This window comes from Helicoverpa armigera, chromosome 7, assembly GCF_030705265.1.
Source record: "Helicoverpa armigera isolate CAAS_96S chromosome 7, ASM3070526v1, whole genome shotgun sequence".
In the NCBI taxonomy this organism is placed as follows: domain Eukaryota; kingdom Metazoa; phylum Arthropoda; class Insecta; order Lepidoptera; family Noctuidae; genus Helicoverpa; species Helicoverpa armigera.
Window position 1 is genome coordinate 5,447,779 of NC_087126.1, and position 15,801 is coordinate 5,463,579.

At 35.1% G+C, this 15,801-nt stretch overlaps 1 protein-coding gene across 1 annotated transcript in view; it reads left to right on the forward strand.

Moving 5' to 3' along the window:
- The first annotated feature begins 725 nt into the window (after positions 1–725).
- Jeb (jelly belly) overlaps positions 726–15,801 on the forward strand; it is a 79,005-nt gene continuing 63,929 nt past the window's right edge. Inside the window, exon 1 of the mRNA XM_049847430.2 lies at positions 726–897. The gene's annotated coding sequence lies outside the window, so the exon portion shown is untranslated. The remainder of the gene's footprint in view (positions 898–15,801) is intronic.

Sequence of the window (15,801 nt, forward strand, 5' to 3'; positions counted from 1 at the left end):
TTATAGCATTTTATGTGGAGCTGTAAACAATATTATGAGAGAAGCCGTGGGAGGAGAGATCAAGAGCACCATGACAAGCAAATTTTATTATTATGTAGCTATACAGAACTGAGGTTTGAAGAAAGCTATCCCACTAACTTGACTCACAAACATGTGACTCACTCCCGACATAAAGTTCACGGTTTTTTCTTGACACAAAAATTCCAGATTAATATGACGCATTTAAGACAAATGTTATGGAAAAAAAGCAAAATTATAAGTAAAAGGAATAAACTGTGCCAGGAACAAAAGTGTAATTGTATGCTTTTAAACATTAGGATAGTCATCGATTTTTCAATAAGTAGATTTTTTATAACATGACATAGGGCCTGAAACATAGCCACCCAGCCCTTTACCAATATAAACAGAAAACAATCAGCTTATTGACAAAACTGATATAAATAGAACATGTTGTGTAAACATCAACCTTTGACACTTCGATAGACTAGCATAAATGTGTGACGCGTTCCCGTGTACTTCAAGTTAAAATATCAGACGAATTGATCGAAGTTGTAGAAAAATAAATCAAATATTCCAATTTGCGATTTTATGTGAAAAAATATTTGGTGTGATATTATGTGATGTAAAGATTGTGGGGTAAATGGCGTGACGGCAGGCCCGAGCCGTGGGCGGGCGGGCTGCGCGGCCTGTCGGCGGCGCGCCGCCTTCAGTCGCTGCCCGCCGCCGCGCCAGCCGCACGTCCGCGCCACTCCCGCGCCCTGCGCCGCAGCCGCCGCACCGCGCCGCCCGCTCAGCCCGCGCCGGCACAACAAACTTCAGCTCCGTGCCCTTGTTATACTATGTGCTTCTAATTGTTCACCACTACGAGGACGCACGCACGGATCGCACTCACAACAAGTAAGTTTATGCCGCTTCTTCTATGCTCACACTGCCTCGACATCCGCTTTTAAAAACAAATGCTTCTTTGCTTTATTGTTATTTAATTTCATTCAAAGTTGTGCAAGTTTATGTTTCCGAGAGAATACGGCTTCAACAAAGATTGTTTTCGCAACTTAATTGCCTGTCATTAAGTTAAGACGATTTAAGTCAAACTGTTGTTTAAAATTGCAACAAGGTTAAGCTCTTTTACCATCTTCCTAAGTGTTATTATTGTTTGCTATCTATTTTGAGACGCCAGGACTAAAAATAGCCTTGTCTTGTACAGTCGAACCTTCACAGATTCACCTGTGCGGTTGCTGCTGCATACTGTAGACTTATTCTCTAGAGATAACTTTTTGCCCGCGTTCGTAAATGATCTGTAATGTATGACTTAATATCCACTGCAAAATATTTTTGAAAAGAAAAATATGGTAATTATTCTGTATCCTTGAGTTATGAATAATACGTACTTAGCTTATATACTCCACAAATATACAGGATAATACGTAAAAGAGGTTCGACAGTAACAAATCAAAAATTATGCAGATACCTCGAAAGTATAGCAGCAAAAGGAGCAATTATGTATACTTACGTATAGCTTCGAGACGAGAATTGACGTCAGGACCGTCTAAGGTCACATTGAAGACTATAAATCTTTTTCAAAACGAAACTTTTTGAATCCTTTTCAGCACCGAATTCACCGATAGAGACCACTACACAGAATTTCCGCTGACTAGGTATCTTCTGGAAAAATGAGAATGAATATGGAGCAGTAAAGTCTTTATTTGACGGAAGAAAACAAAAATATGGCCGTAATAAAACTCTGCTCATAGTCTCAGGTGTGGAGAGTATTCCAATAACAACAGAACCCTAAAAATTGATTTCTATTTCTCCATGGAGAAACTTGTATCAATCACAATTTCGTGTACAGTTTTCCGTCGGATCGACATCATGAGGGCTGTGATATAAGTAGGCAACGAAATTCATGCACTAACTTCAAGGATAGATGAAAAGAATTTACGAAAAGAAGTTGAATAATTAAAAAGTAAATAATGATTAGATTAAAGTAAATAGAAGTAAATAGACACTCAACATGTACCAGCTATCTACATGCTTTTAAACAAATTTAACAAACAAATGATACGCGAATCGTGGTAATTACCTTCAAGCTTCATAAAGGTTCTATATGCCTTCAGTTTACAGGCTGAACTATCAAAAATCTTAGATCGTTAGGACCTTTCGATAACAAACGTTTTCCTGTTCAGTGAACATCTTCGTTCATTCAAGCCCGTTACTATTTCCATTTGGGGTCGCGTTTGATATTGATACAACGATTTTTTAGACGTAGGGCAACCTAAGGTTAAGATGTTAAAATAGAAATGGAATTTATGTTTCTGTTTACTTGAATAACATTTTGTCGTTAAAGTTCATGAGGAATAATAACTTTATTTAATCGCCCTTTTATCTTATCTTTTTAATATTCCCTTTTTGGGTCAAGTATTCTCTTAGCTGGCGGTAAGCTGCGAATGATTCGTTTAAAATTCCATTCAGATGCTACCTACTTTACATAGAAACGTTATTTTTAGACATCTTAAGCAACTTGAATTATTTACATGAAATTAAATCATAAATGTATAACTACCAGCTAAGGAAATTGTCTATGGACATCTAGAATTATTATTTATCGCAAAATAAATTGAAAAGCAAGAACATTTATCAGCTTTTCGTTTATAACGGAAATGTCTATTTTTGGATCGTGTATGTGTGACATCACGTTTACGCTCCTACATGTATGAGTTGCTGAAATTAAAAATAAGGTTCGTTAGTGTTTCATTCATGCTAAGTAACACAATGAATGGGCTAAGGGTCGGCCAACCGCATCACCAAATATACGCCTTTACACTACTGTTATATTGTCCCTGTTTTATTATACATACGTACCTATGTGTTTTCAAATTAAAGGGCAGCCTTGGAGCTCTGTGGACACGTGTTATATTCATTATAATAATACCATGACAAACGCCCTTATAACTTGAGCTATATTACACCTACATAAAATGTTATCGCATTACGTTTTAATTAAATTAGATTTAATATTGCGCGTAAAGTAATTTCAGAGGAATCTTAGGTGAGCTTGTTGTTAAGACATCGCCGACAAGTAAGCTGTCTTCTGTTTATGGAAGTATATAGTAAATATGCTTTGATTTCTAATAACGTAGTACATCAGGTCGTCCGCCATTTAACTTTCTCTGGGGAGATTGTTGAACCTTGTTGCAATTTAATTTAAATCGAGTGCGCCTATATTTTCTTTTAAATTATAACAATGATTCATAATTTGGGTATTTGCATTTTTTATGAATGCTTTGTTGGTTACAAAGTAGATCTCTTGAATGGCTTGTTATTTTGTATTTATTATTATTCATTTAGTTAGATACCATTTAGTAGTACCCCGATGGTACGTAGATACGTACGTTACCATTAGAAACCTAGGTAGGTACTGAATTAATTATTATTAATGTCCACATTTTAAATCGAAGAGACTTAACATACAATCAGTAATTTCATTTATTTAAAATTAAATCTAAATCATGATGAATAGATATTAAAGCTGTAATTTTGATTAACTTGGTTTTATCTAATGAAAGTAATGTAAAACTTTTCGGGATTAATTTATGCTCTCTTCAGTGTCAGTCAGTCAATGAAAGAAAATCACACTCTAATTTCTGATCTAAGTATTTAATACTGTTGAGTATAATGAAGGTGAGTTGGCATAACAAGAATTAAGATATTATAGAAAAAGAAGAAGGAATCGCGCAGTAATTAGTTCATTTAGGACGTGCGCAAAAACTCGGAAGCTTTTTTTATTATTAAGGAAGCGGTCATTGTCCTTAACCGACCTTTAGGCTGGCTGTGTAGCCAATACGAAGATTTCCACTGGTTTCTTAACTTTCCGTTTCATTTCTAAGAAGTTATGAAACCTAATACGATCACTGAATTTGTTAAGTGGTACAGCAATTATTGGCAATGCCTTTTAAAATCTTTCAGTTTTAGCCGTTGTTTATACCAATAGTGTCCGTTTTTATGTGAAGGTATATATAGGTATATAAGGTATATATAATTGAGAAAAAGATGATAACAACGAAGCATTGTCTCATGTACTTTTATTAAACTTCTTATAAGTAGTATGACGTCAGTCAAATAAAGAAGTAAACTTAAAAAGTAATTTGATTTCTTTGTTTTTTTTCGTCTCGACGTTATATGATAATAACATCCATTAAATCTTGATGGCACCTTGCTCCTCAGGGGGCGGTAACTTCGTTCGCGAGAGGAAACTCCAGGTTGACTTAGTGACATTCTGAGGAGCTTTACTTGAAAATATCTTTATTTGAATGAATACCCAAACTTATAAAACACTTGGCAACAGTCTTAAAAGCGAATTAAATGAATTGTTGTTCAAAATTACGGCTTTGTTTAAAAACTGTAAGGGGCTTTTCTTTGACCGTGCACTAACACATTTTATCTAATTTAACACAACGGCGAATTCCCAAGGATGTTTTCCGTTTCGTCCAAACACAAATTTACATCTGTAACCCGTGTTTGTTTTTCCTATCAAGCGAGGACGGGTTTGTGTCTAGGACATTCCCAGGGACTTTATTTTGTCGTTGACTCTTACCTCCTAACATTGTCATGATTAAGGTAAACAAAAGATTTAGTTAATGATTACTCTAAAAATAACAATCGTATCAAATTCTAAGCAGGTCTTTATTTAAGTGCAAAGCATTAAACAAGAGTCATCTTGCTGCAAACTTTAATTAAGTTTTCAAATAAACTTCAACTACTACCGAAGTAGACCGACAATTATGAAATCAGAATCAAACCCAATTTAGTTTAGTATCGTACATTTTCCAAAAGGCAACGAGCAACGAATTCCGAAAGTAAGACTTGCATTTAGTCGGGAAAATTCTTTCAAGAAAATACTTTGCAGAATATTCAGACATGAAAACTGCAAATAACTTGAGTCCCAAAAGGAAAGCTACATCTGCCTGGCTAGTGAAAAGCTACCACTAATAGCTATTGACGCAATTCACAACCTAAGAGTATCTGTAGACTCACTTTTCACATTTCATATAGGTACTGGATGTATCAGATTGATACTGAGTTTTAAGACTGCGGAAGTCGGGATATCATTTTGTGATGAAATGAGTAAATATAGGGTTTTCTGTACAATTATTCACAAAACCTTTCCAAGTGATTCCGGAAAAACAAGAGACTGACAATTAAACATCCTGTGCACCATAGTGAAATAAATAGCAATCACACTTAAATGCCATCATTATCAACTTCCAATAGTATATATCTACGCAAATTTTTACTGTAAATAGAAAAAGATTTTCTTTGATTTTCCTGGTTGATTTATAAATAAAATATAATCCAACTTTACGTCAATCATTATCACAATGTGAAAATTGCCACTGCGATAAATAAAGTCGAAACAAGCTGCCATGCCGAATTGTAAGGACTTATTATACCTCATGCGTGTACATTTCTCAGAAATATCGGATTGTTCAAATGAGATGCAAATAACTTGCGTATGGAACTCGTGAGAGTTTCGCCGATACGTACCAGTTGCTGATGTCAAGCGCGTAATCTTCTGATCCGTTCGCTGCTCTCATAGAATAGTAATATTTAGTGCTGGTATACAACGTAGTATTAACACTCAAAATTAATTGAAAAGCGTATACGTTGTGAAGTAGGTTGTTTGCTCCAGACTCCAACTAGTTGTCGTGGCTTAGTGAGCGCGGCGTCTAATAGAGTTTCTGTAGCAAACTCGTCCCAAGTGACCAAAAGTGAGAGTACTCGGCTAGCTATCGCGGCATACGTCCCGTTGTGCCTATAACAACAGCTTTAATGGCTGCCTTTACTTAGAACAGGGGTGGAATAAATTAATTTAGCTTGGTATCATCTACACCTCAAATTGAAATATTAATTGAAAAGTGTCTAAACATTTAAATCTTTTTGTTGTCTTTGACTTGATAGACTTATTGTCTTGTTGTGACGATACTTTGGGAGTTAGCGCCGTTTATATTTGAAGAATTTTACTTTTAAATTGGTAGGTTCTATTTTTACTGAATAATTAACTAATGATGCTTTTCTTCTGAATTTGATAAAGATGCTTAACATGTTATTTTAGGCGATTGTTGAACCTACGTTATTTAGTTCTCCGCAAACTAAAGTAAATGAGAATGAAATCATATTAAATGTTCACAAAGACGCTGAATCTTTTTATTAAGGAAAATTTCATCACAGTGAAGAAAGTAATTATGATAGCAGATTGTCTAATCTAAGTTCATAATTGAAATGCCACGTGAAAGTTGGTGTCATCTGTAAAGTCATCAGCTTCGTTACCTCGCTAAGAACTATATGCTTGCGGTTTAGAGTAAGCTTGCAAATTCATCTAGGTTTCTATATAGTTGTTATTCGTCTTCTTAACCATTTCCTAGCTACACACTGTGATTAACAGCTACGGGCTTGTTAGCTAAATATGAACATACCTTTTAAGACACTCAAATGGTATTGGGCACTCGAGCCTTCCTAAAAGCAAGCAGATACAACCAGACAAGAGAGTGATTATAAACATTAGCAGAAAAAATAAATAATTGCTTTAGCTGTTACCTCCTCCAATAGACGCAGGCGAACCACCTCCCTTACTAAATTGCCTATTCTTTTGTGAGTAGGTGCTCGAGCAAAATAATGGAGTGTTTTATAATTTGAATCTTATTTTTATGCCGATCATAGTCAACGAACTTGTGTCTTTTATGGCTTACAATATGCACATTTTTTATTTATTTTCATTGTACAGCTAAACGTTTTAGACGGGTAATGAGAAAAGGCTTCATTTAAGTTATCAAAAATTCTATTTTTATATCAAATTATAGTGAATAGTAAATTACGCAATAATATAAATGCTGATGCCGAAAACTAAATAAAAACAAAACGAGATTTGGTACTTTCTAAGAATAGTGATGGCAACCATAAAGTTTCCCAAATAGATTCAACCTTAGAAAAGTAGCTCGAGGTTACAGAGTGCCCCCAGAGATTCTGTCTGCAAATTTCATTCAGGCTTACAGATCCGCAAGGTAATCTACTAAGTTCTAACACAATGAGGTGTGTAGCGCCGTGCGCCTTACCAGGACTTTCAGTTCATTTAATAGTCAAATGTATATCGTCGGCGTGATGTCAACCCGAATGACTCAGTAAATTACGTCAGAAATTAATTGAGTCGCAAACCAGAATTCTGATTCTGAACATAAATTGAATCAAAGATTTTTCCATCTTAATTGCCCATATTTTTTCAAGCAAATAAAACAAATCTCTTCATTTACATAAAGTTAAACGAAAGACAAAACAAATTCCACAGTGTATTTTTAATGAATTATAAAAAATATCATAATCTCAATCTGTCCAAAAGTTTTAATAAGAATGACGACACAAAACGGAGAGGCCTACGCCGTAACCATAATCAAAGGAAAATTAAATCAATTTTTTCTTCGTGAGAAACTGAATTTCATCATTTGATTTATTCAAGCTTCAATTTCATTATTTTAAAGAAAGAGCACTCCCGCTAAAAGCCCGATGTACCTACTAAACTAATAAAGAAAATGAATACTTTTCTACCTTTCTATTTTAAACTAAACCTTAATTTAGTCGCGACCTTTCCATTCACAAAAAAGACAAATAAGTGAAACATTACGGATATAAATAAGTACCTACCGTATTGCTACAGGCGATGTTTTTGTAAAGCCGATCTCGTGTACGGTGTACCTATTTGTACAAGTATATCACATATCATGTTAAGAATTATTTGCTGATTCATCAGAACGGAACGAATTTTCCGAATGCTGGAGATATATATTCGTTACGATTTGATCCCGGATGATACGTCAGCAAGTCACGGAAAAAAGAAATCAAATGTTCTCTCGGGAAGTTAGACGCAGTATCAAACTAATATCTATTATTAGGAAAAATACGGTAATCAGGGATATTACACATCTTTATTTAGGTCATCATTGATCATCATCTAAACCTTGCTCATTAAACGTTGTCACAAACTACATACAATGTATGTATGTTGCACATAAACGATTCCCCATACATACATATGTTTGAGTGCGTGTCGAAGGACATTAGTTTCGGTTTGGTGATTTGGATAATATTTTTCTTATACTGTTTGATGTCATTAATATTTAAGAAAACTTAAACTCTAGCAAGCTGTTCTTTGTTTTGAAAACCTTATTTTTACTAGCATCATGATTTAAATGTAGGTACTGTTTTATTGAAATGCATATTTATATTGTAAAGCTGCTTTTACTAATAACGTACTCATAATGCTACTATGGAAACTGAATGGTTAGTTAGTCATGCATTTGGTCTAACATAAAAGTATGATTGTAATAAAGCTCTAGGGGCTCGCGTCATTCTTTGCTCCAATAGAGTAAAGTGCCTTTCCCCCATTGCTCTCGAAATAGAACCCCAAAAGTGCTTTATATATAAAATCCACACAATGTACGAATACTTTTACGTTCGTGGAAATAGCAATCCAATTTAACTACAAGTTTTACAAGATTCAGTGAGAGGAGCCGACTAAGCTAAAGGCAAGCAACCCAAGCTCTACTCAGCTATTGTTGCGGCGACCTTGAGTGCCATTCGACAAACGCTTCAAACACACCACACTCCAAGGACTCTATCCAGCATTGTTATTTTAAATACGTGTTATCTAATATTCCAACTCTTGCGTGAACAATTAAAACTTTCATAAATAGCACGTCATTATAATTTACCGGCTATGACAATGTTACGCTATCTATATGTATCGAGTTTCAGTTCTATTGACGATTTTATAAATTCACTGATTGTAGCTGTGTTAAAAAGCTATTATAAAGTTAGAAAGTAATTGCGACTTTTAACTCTCTTTTAAAAGTAATCGAGTCTCTTTTTTCTGCAAACCTATAATGAAATAAAAAAACACTTTTCAATGCTTACAGTTTAAAAAGTCAAACTGAAATTATTATTACTTACATATATGTCGTATAGGTACTAAAATACAATTAAAAATAGACTACGTATCATTGCCAGACTGACTAATGAGCATACATTACAACACTTCAATTTATAGAGTGTTTTTAGAAATAATTTAAGGTACCGCTACTTATACTAATTTCCAGTGAAAGTTCAAGCTACCGTTTGACAATGACACATCGCGTGACAACACATGTGCAGGGAATATAGCTAATAATTACGAGAATTGTCCGTTCGTCCGCAGGGACTGGATTAGATACCTATGTACTACATGCGTGGCTCCAATCTAAGATCTGTATCTAAAAACTTTATAGGATCAAACAATACAGATCCCTAGTGCATTGCCCACTTAATTCTACTCGTCAAAAACCTTTAGTAAAATACGCTCCAATTCAATTAAATTCAATTTTATTTAGCTTTTCTTATATTCTAACCCTTGGAGACGAAGGCCGTTATCAAATATTCATATATATCCAGTTAGGGTTGGCTCAAGCATGTTTTTTCTTATGAAAGGAGTCCTTTTAAGTTGATCATTCGCTTGTCTGTCACATCCGATCTTATATTAGATGGATGAAGATGTACAGCCCAAGAACTATTCTTGTGTTTATATTAATACTTTTAACAAACGACATTAGAGTAATAATATTTTCCAGCAGTGGGACAGTTCGGGCTAGAAAAAAGTAGAAGCTTCCATTTATATATCACACTATGCTTATAATGTTTTGCGAGCTCAGAATAATTCCGTGTTCAGAAGCCGAACACGGCATTACGAACTTTAAGTTCTCGGAGGGTTTATCTCTAAGCATAACTGTGAAACTAATTCAAGCGATTCGCTCAGTTACGTAATCGACGTAGTGATCCTGAAAATTAGGCTTTATGAGGGTGCCGAAGTGGCTCCAGTGTGTAACGTAGCCGTGAACAGAGCGGAACGACAAACTTATTTGACAAGAACGATGCAATGTTTGACGAACACTACAAAGTTGGTGAAGCGACCGCCGCGAGCCCGTCACGCTGGAAATAAACCTCCCAATCGATTTAACCTAATATTAACTCCGTATAACATATTAATAGTCCGTGCATGAACTAATAAGAGACAATATTCAGTAGTAAGTTACCTCAATTTATACCTAATTTTAAAAAGTAGTAAAGTTCAAGGTAGTCGCTGTATATGTTACGGGTAATGCTAGAAGGTGGAGTAAACCTAGGTTTACCCGGGTTGACTTAGTATTACCCAAGCTTTTTGGGTAAAGTCCGAATAATAAGTAAAATAAATTTTGATTCGGGGTTTACCCATGCTCACCTAGGTCTACCCAACTCTGACTGGGTAATGTTAGATGTTGCGTATTTTTCGAGCCCGTGGCGTAATTCTAGGAAGCCCGCATTCCCTAATTCAAAATTTCCTTCATGTTCTGTTGGAGATACGGTAAGAGTCCAAATACCAGATTTCGATAGAGGAAGAGGCGAGTTTCGGAATGTGCTTATGGTAGTTATAGAAAAAGCTGATGATCTGTATAGGTCAGGAAATGAACGTAGTACTACTGAGGAAATGTTCTCAAGGAATCAGTTTTCTGTGTGTCATGATAAACTGATTGATATTGAAAATATATCACCTGAAAAAGAAGCTTACGAGAGCTTGCAAATGAACATTCAGTTTCAGAAGGCCAGGGTTATAAAAGGTGTAATTGCAAAACAAAATGTGCCACAAAGAAGTGTTCATGTAAAGTTGCAGGAAAATTGTGCAATTCTTAATGTCACAGCAGTTTATCTTGCTCAAATAAATAATATCAATTTGAACAATAACGACCGTTATTAGTTTTTTTTCTATTTAAGATATTAAGTTTATGCTCTTCAAGCGATTACGATCGCCTTTGTATGTTTTTTAAATAATAAATGTTTAAAATTGACCTTAGATTTTCATTTCACTAATTAATTAGACAAATTTTTAACATTACCCAGTCAAAGTTGGGTAGACCTAGGTGAGCATGGGTAAACCCTGAATTAAAATTTATTTCATTTATTATTCGGACTTTACCCAAGAAGCTTGGGTAATACTAAGTCAACCCGGGTAAACCTAGGTTTACTCCACCTTCTAGCATTACCCGTAACATATATACTGAATTATTTTGTCCTGGTACTGGAAGAAGTTAATGCTAGCGTTAGCACTTAGTGAAAATGCTAGTGGTTCGTATATCATAGTGAATCCCCTATGTGCATTCTTTTATATTAAAGTCATCCTTGGTAATTAATTATATCAGTACTCCTGTTTATAATAAAACAATATACTAAATATAGGTTTTTGAAACGTCATCAACGATTATTTGTACGACAAAATATGTAATAATTTAACCAAAAGATATGTCTAACTGTAGGTCACCGCAGGGCAAACGTTTCGCCCTCTACCGTAACGTCCACTTTCATATAATATTTTCTTTTCGCTAAATGTTCTTAATTGTCTCTGATGTTTTTTTTTTTACAATCTGTTTTTATGTCGCAATCTCAAGAAGGTTATCTTTTCATATAAATTATAATTTATCGCCAACGGTTTTTGAAAAGAATAATAGAAGTGGAGAAGCAAGTATTTTTAGATTCAAAACGTTTAATGAATTTAAAAATACAAACAATAAATTTCTGAATACATAAGTACAAGTCAAGTCAAAATTAATTCTATTTAGCTTCAGGGGTTTCAGTACATTCAATGACAGTTGTTTTTTTTTTCTTTAATAACTTATATGTATTTTTTTTACTCTGGACTTCGTCAAACCTAGTTGAGGCATCAAATCGCTTCAAGCTTTCCTTGTTTTATTTTTCTTAAAAATCCAAATGCCAATATTATTATAGAAACTGAAGAACACAAATACAACTTTTCTTTAAACTTGAGTCGAACACTACGAGAAATAAGTGCTTCTCGAAAGTCGAAAATGGCTGAAATGAATTTTAATTTTATAGCTAGGCTAGGCAGTCTCAAGTTAAATACCACTTTGGCATATTATACCTTAATTTATGAACTTTAACCTTAGTACGCCTTTTAATATTTGCTTAAGGCGTGCTTAAGGTACCTATTACTTAAATCTAAAAATAAGTAAAGAAAATGCATTTTTTGTGTTTCTTCAAACCACATAAACAATGTTTATTATCTATTTGGACATTTTTATCCTCCACCGTCCAAGGACGGCCGTGTACTTGGCTGGAGGTAATAAAATCAACCAAATGGCTTTGTTGTGCCTCCTTGAACTCTTTTTCATACTGTAGAATTCTTAATTTTAATTCTTCTTATCCCTTTTTCAATTAATAACAAAATGTATAAATAGGCAAAAAAATAACATACGTAATTTAACGTATTATAAGAAAGTAGATTGAAATTCTTGGAAAATACAATGTTATCGTGACAATAATGTAACGAACACGTGAAGTTATCTCATTAGTACGTGGCTAATTAGTGAGTAAACAGCATTAATGTGAGTTTGTACAGTGTCACAGATCTTACACCGAGACACGCACCAAATTAATTGCACAAATGACACCACTGTATTCTGTATCTTTAAAGGTCGCTTTCGGTATATATTTTTCTCTGCTACTGCAGAGGCCTAACTTAAATTTAAAAAAGAAACAATGAAATAAACGGATGTTTAGGACAATCATTAGGCTTTCAAAAAGCTAGTAGATAAGCTGAAATACACGCTTATAATGTAGAATAAAGAATACGTAATAAACGTGAGGATAATAAAAATACGTTACATCGCGATTCACAGCGCTTGCACAACGTCGTACTCTAACGCACTGAGATCATTGACATGCAAAGCGCAGCTAACAAAGTCACAATGTGCATATGAGTGCCAACAATGCTCGATTATAATACCTAAATAGCCACGAAATGGATCCTCGCCTCAACTTGCGACAAAACTTGAATACATGCGCCCATCATTATATACTTAACTTTAAACTAATGTTTCACTTTGTCAACCCATACGTTTTAATAAAAGCAAATTAGTTAATGTGCTTAAATTACTTTAAGGTAAGTGCAATAAGTTATTCTAGAGGTGCACGTTCTCGTAACCCCTATAGGTAAGCTAGAGGTGACCGTGACTGTTTTAGATGCACTGGTCACTAGAATACGGGGATTTATTCAGTATTGTTGTGAGCAAAGCTACGTAAAGTGGGCGTAATTGAACAAGAAGCTAAAGGATTGAACAAGAACATCTTTAGGTATTCAAACATGCACTTTGCTGGAGCAAGTTCCTATTGTACGTTGGCAATTTACGTATTACACGGAAAACAAGAGAACGTCGACTGAGCGAGTCGGTATTTACACGTTAAAATTCCGTTTTTATTCAAACAAATAGCAGAATGCCAATGTAATCAATACAATATTTTTACAAATAAAAAATGTTCCCGTAAAAATTTAATGGAATGCAATCTGTAAGCTTTTTACCCCGGACACAGCAACTTGATTTGTGGTTGTAAAACCATGCGCAAACAAAACATTTTGCACATCCCTATCCCGTTTAGGGTTACCACCTACGCGTCAGCCGGATAAAAGAATAAAACACACATTTCAGCCGTCAATTTCGTAACATCCAGCAAAAGTGGATAAAAAAATACGGACAACGTATCGTAACAGTTGCATTCGAAACACGAGTTCGTCAGTGATTCCGTTTACACTGTGAAGTCCATTTTTATTGAATCGAGAGATTTATATGCTACATAGTTTTTATCGAATATAAGTATCAATTAAGCACTCCAACGGAGCGATACCTGTTACAGTAATTGCAGTATTTATTCTGATACGTCTGTACGTCTCCAATATTACTTACTTTATAGATTCAATATGTGTCACATAAAGCGATTTCACTTTGAATTCTGGCTTCAAATACATTTCCCGAAGCCGATAGTGAATAAACATCCTGAAATGTCGTCGCGCTAAATATAAATAAAAATTCACGCGAGGTTTTCCAAAGGAAATTAGGTTTACCTAGAGCTACACATTTCTCTCCTATATTTCATTTTTCTAAACGTTATCTCGTCTATTTTAGGTAACTCATAGTTTTCCACTTCGGTATACCAATTACTATTACTTATTCGTTTTTAAATATCTAATCTACTTACTTAAATTCTCTAAATAATTCCAACTCCTATAGATAAGCAGTGCACGAAAATCCATTGAAATCGCTAGTGAATAGCGGCGGCGCGAGTTCCGATGTTTAGAGGTTTGGAACCGACGCAAATAAACCGAGATCTGACGCACAGGCTCGGGCCCTCGCCACCCACTCCCTGACTTCCCGGCCTATCCTTCCCCACACACCATCAAGCATTCAACTCGTCCGATCGACACAAGATGATATGCGAGAACAAAGGTAAAGCCACCTTTCATTCATACCAATACCTGTCTACACCCTCGCAATCACACCGTAACCTACACGTACCGCGAGTTATAGGTTACATTGAACTGACACATCATAACGATCTCAATTTCAGACAAGCGAAACCTTCACTGCGATAAACTTAACAATTAATTACGAACTAGCAGACCTTACTGAATAGAATGTGGAGGGAATGAGGAGGAACATGATAGTCATAAAATTTACATTTCCCGAAGAATCGCCGCCAATTAGGTTAGCGGCACAGTGTTGTACGCCCGGCGCGCCGACGACTCGGCCACTTCACATCTCTATTTACATATTATTTAGATGTCGGACGAATTCACTCCCTTGTATGTCGACACACGCGCGTTAATTACTTCCTCGACGACGAATCAGAGGCACGTTACCTAATACAATGACATTACCAGCAATTACGACACTTATCCCACTTTGTTCTTTGTTGCGCGTATACTTTATATAATTTCATATAGCTAAGCACTTATATCGTAAGTACTTTAAATTAATGTTCTTTTTATTGTATTGTTGCCTATAAATAAGCGACTAATATTGGACAAAATGAAAGTCACTATAAAACGGGAAGTAAAACCGCGAACATAATGAAACAAAACTGTTATGGTTACAATGTGCAAGCCTACCGCATAGATTACTTTATTTGCTACCGGTTATAAAACCCATTATGTCCACTACATTTTCATTTGTTTGCGAAATAAAGCAAAAATTCAAAACATATCTGAAGTATTGGTTTTTTGTAAGCCTTTGATAAACAATAAAAAAGTATGATGTAGGCACTCAACACTAATTCCCACCCAAATTAAATATGGACTTAACACTGAAGCACGAGAAAAATCTACAGTAAAATCCATTTGGTTTCACACGTACTATGTGGGTTTAGCTATCACAAGTATATTCGGTAGAGAAAACGTGATTTTACTACAAATTCTGCCACAAAGAAAAGTAAAGTGTTAATTCCACTTTGAGCATATTGGTCAGTTAATATTTCAACAAAGTTGGTAAAATGGCTTTACTTTGTGAAAGTTTAGCATAGAGCAAGGGTCTGCCAAGTAGGTTGGCAGTACAATGAAGACACTGGTGCCTCGAGATCCTCATATCATTTACATCCGCGGACTGAGATTACTTATTGTGTTTCTCGCTGACGGCTCACGTACGCTTATGCGATGAATTATACATTTCTGGATTACGAGACATATCTAGGATGTATTATTGGAAAAAATACATTAAATAATAGAAGGAAGGAAGTTGATAAACTAGCCAAGTGCGAGTCGGGCTTGCGCACACAGGATTTCGCAACCTATAAAGCAAACAAAAAAAACACGTTTTTTGTACATTAGCCCCCTAAAGTATTTATTATTATAATCTAAGTAGATTCCAGTCACAGTTTCTTTGAATTACTACTTTCCGCTACTTATTC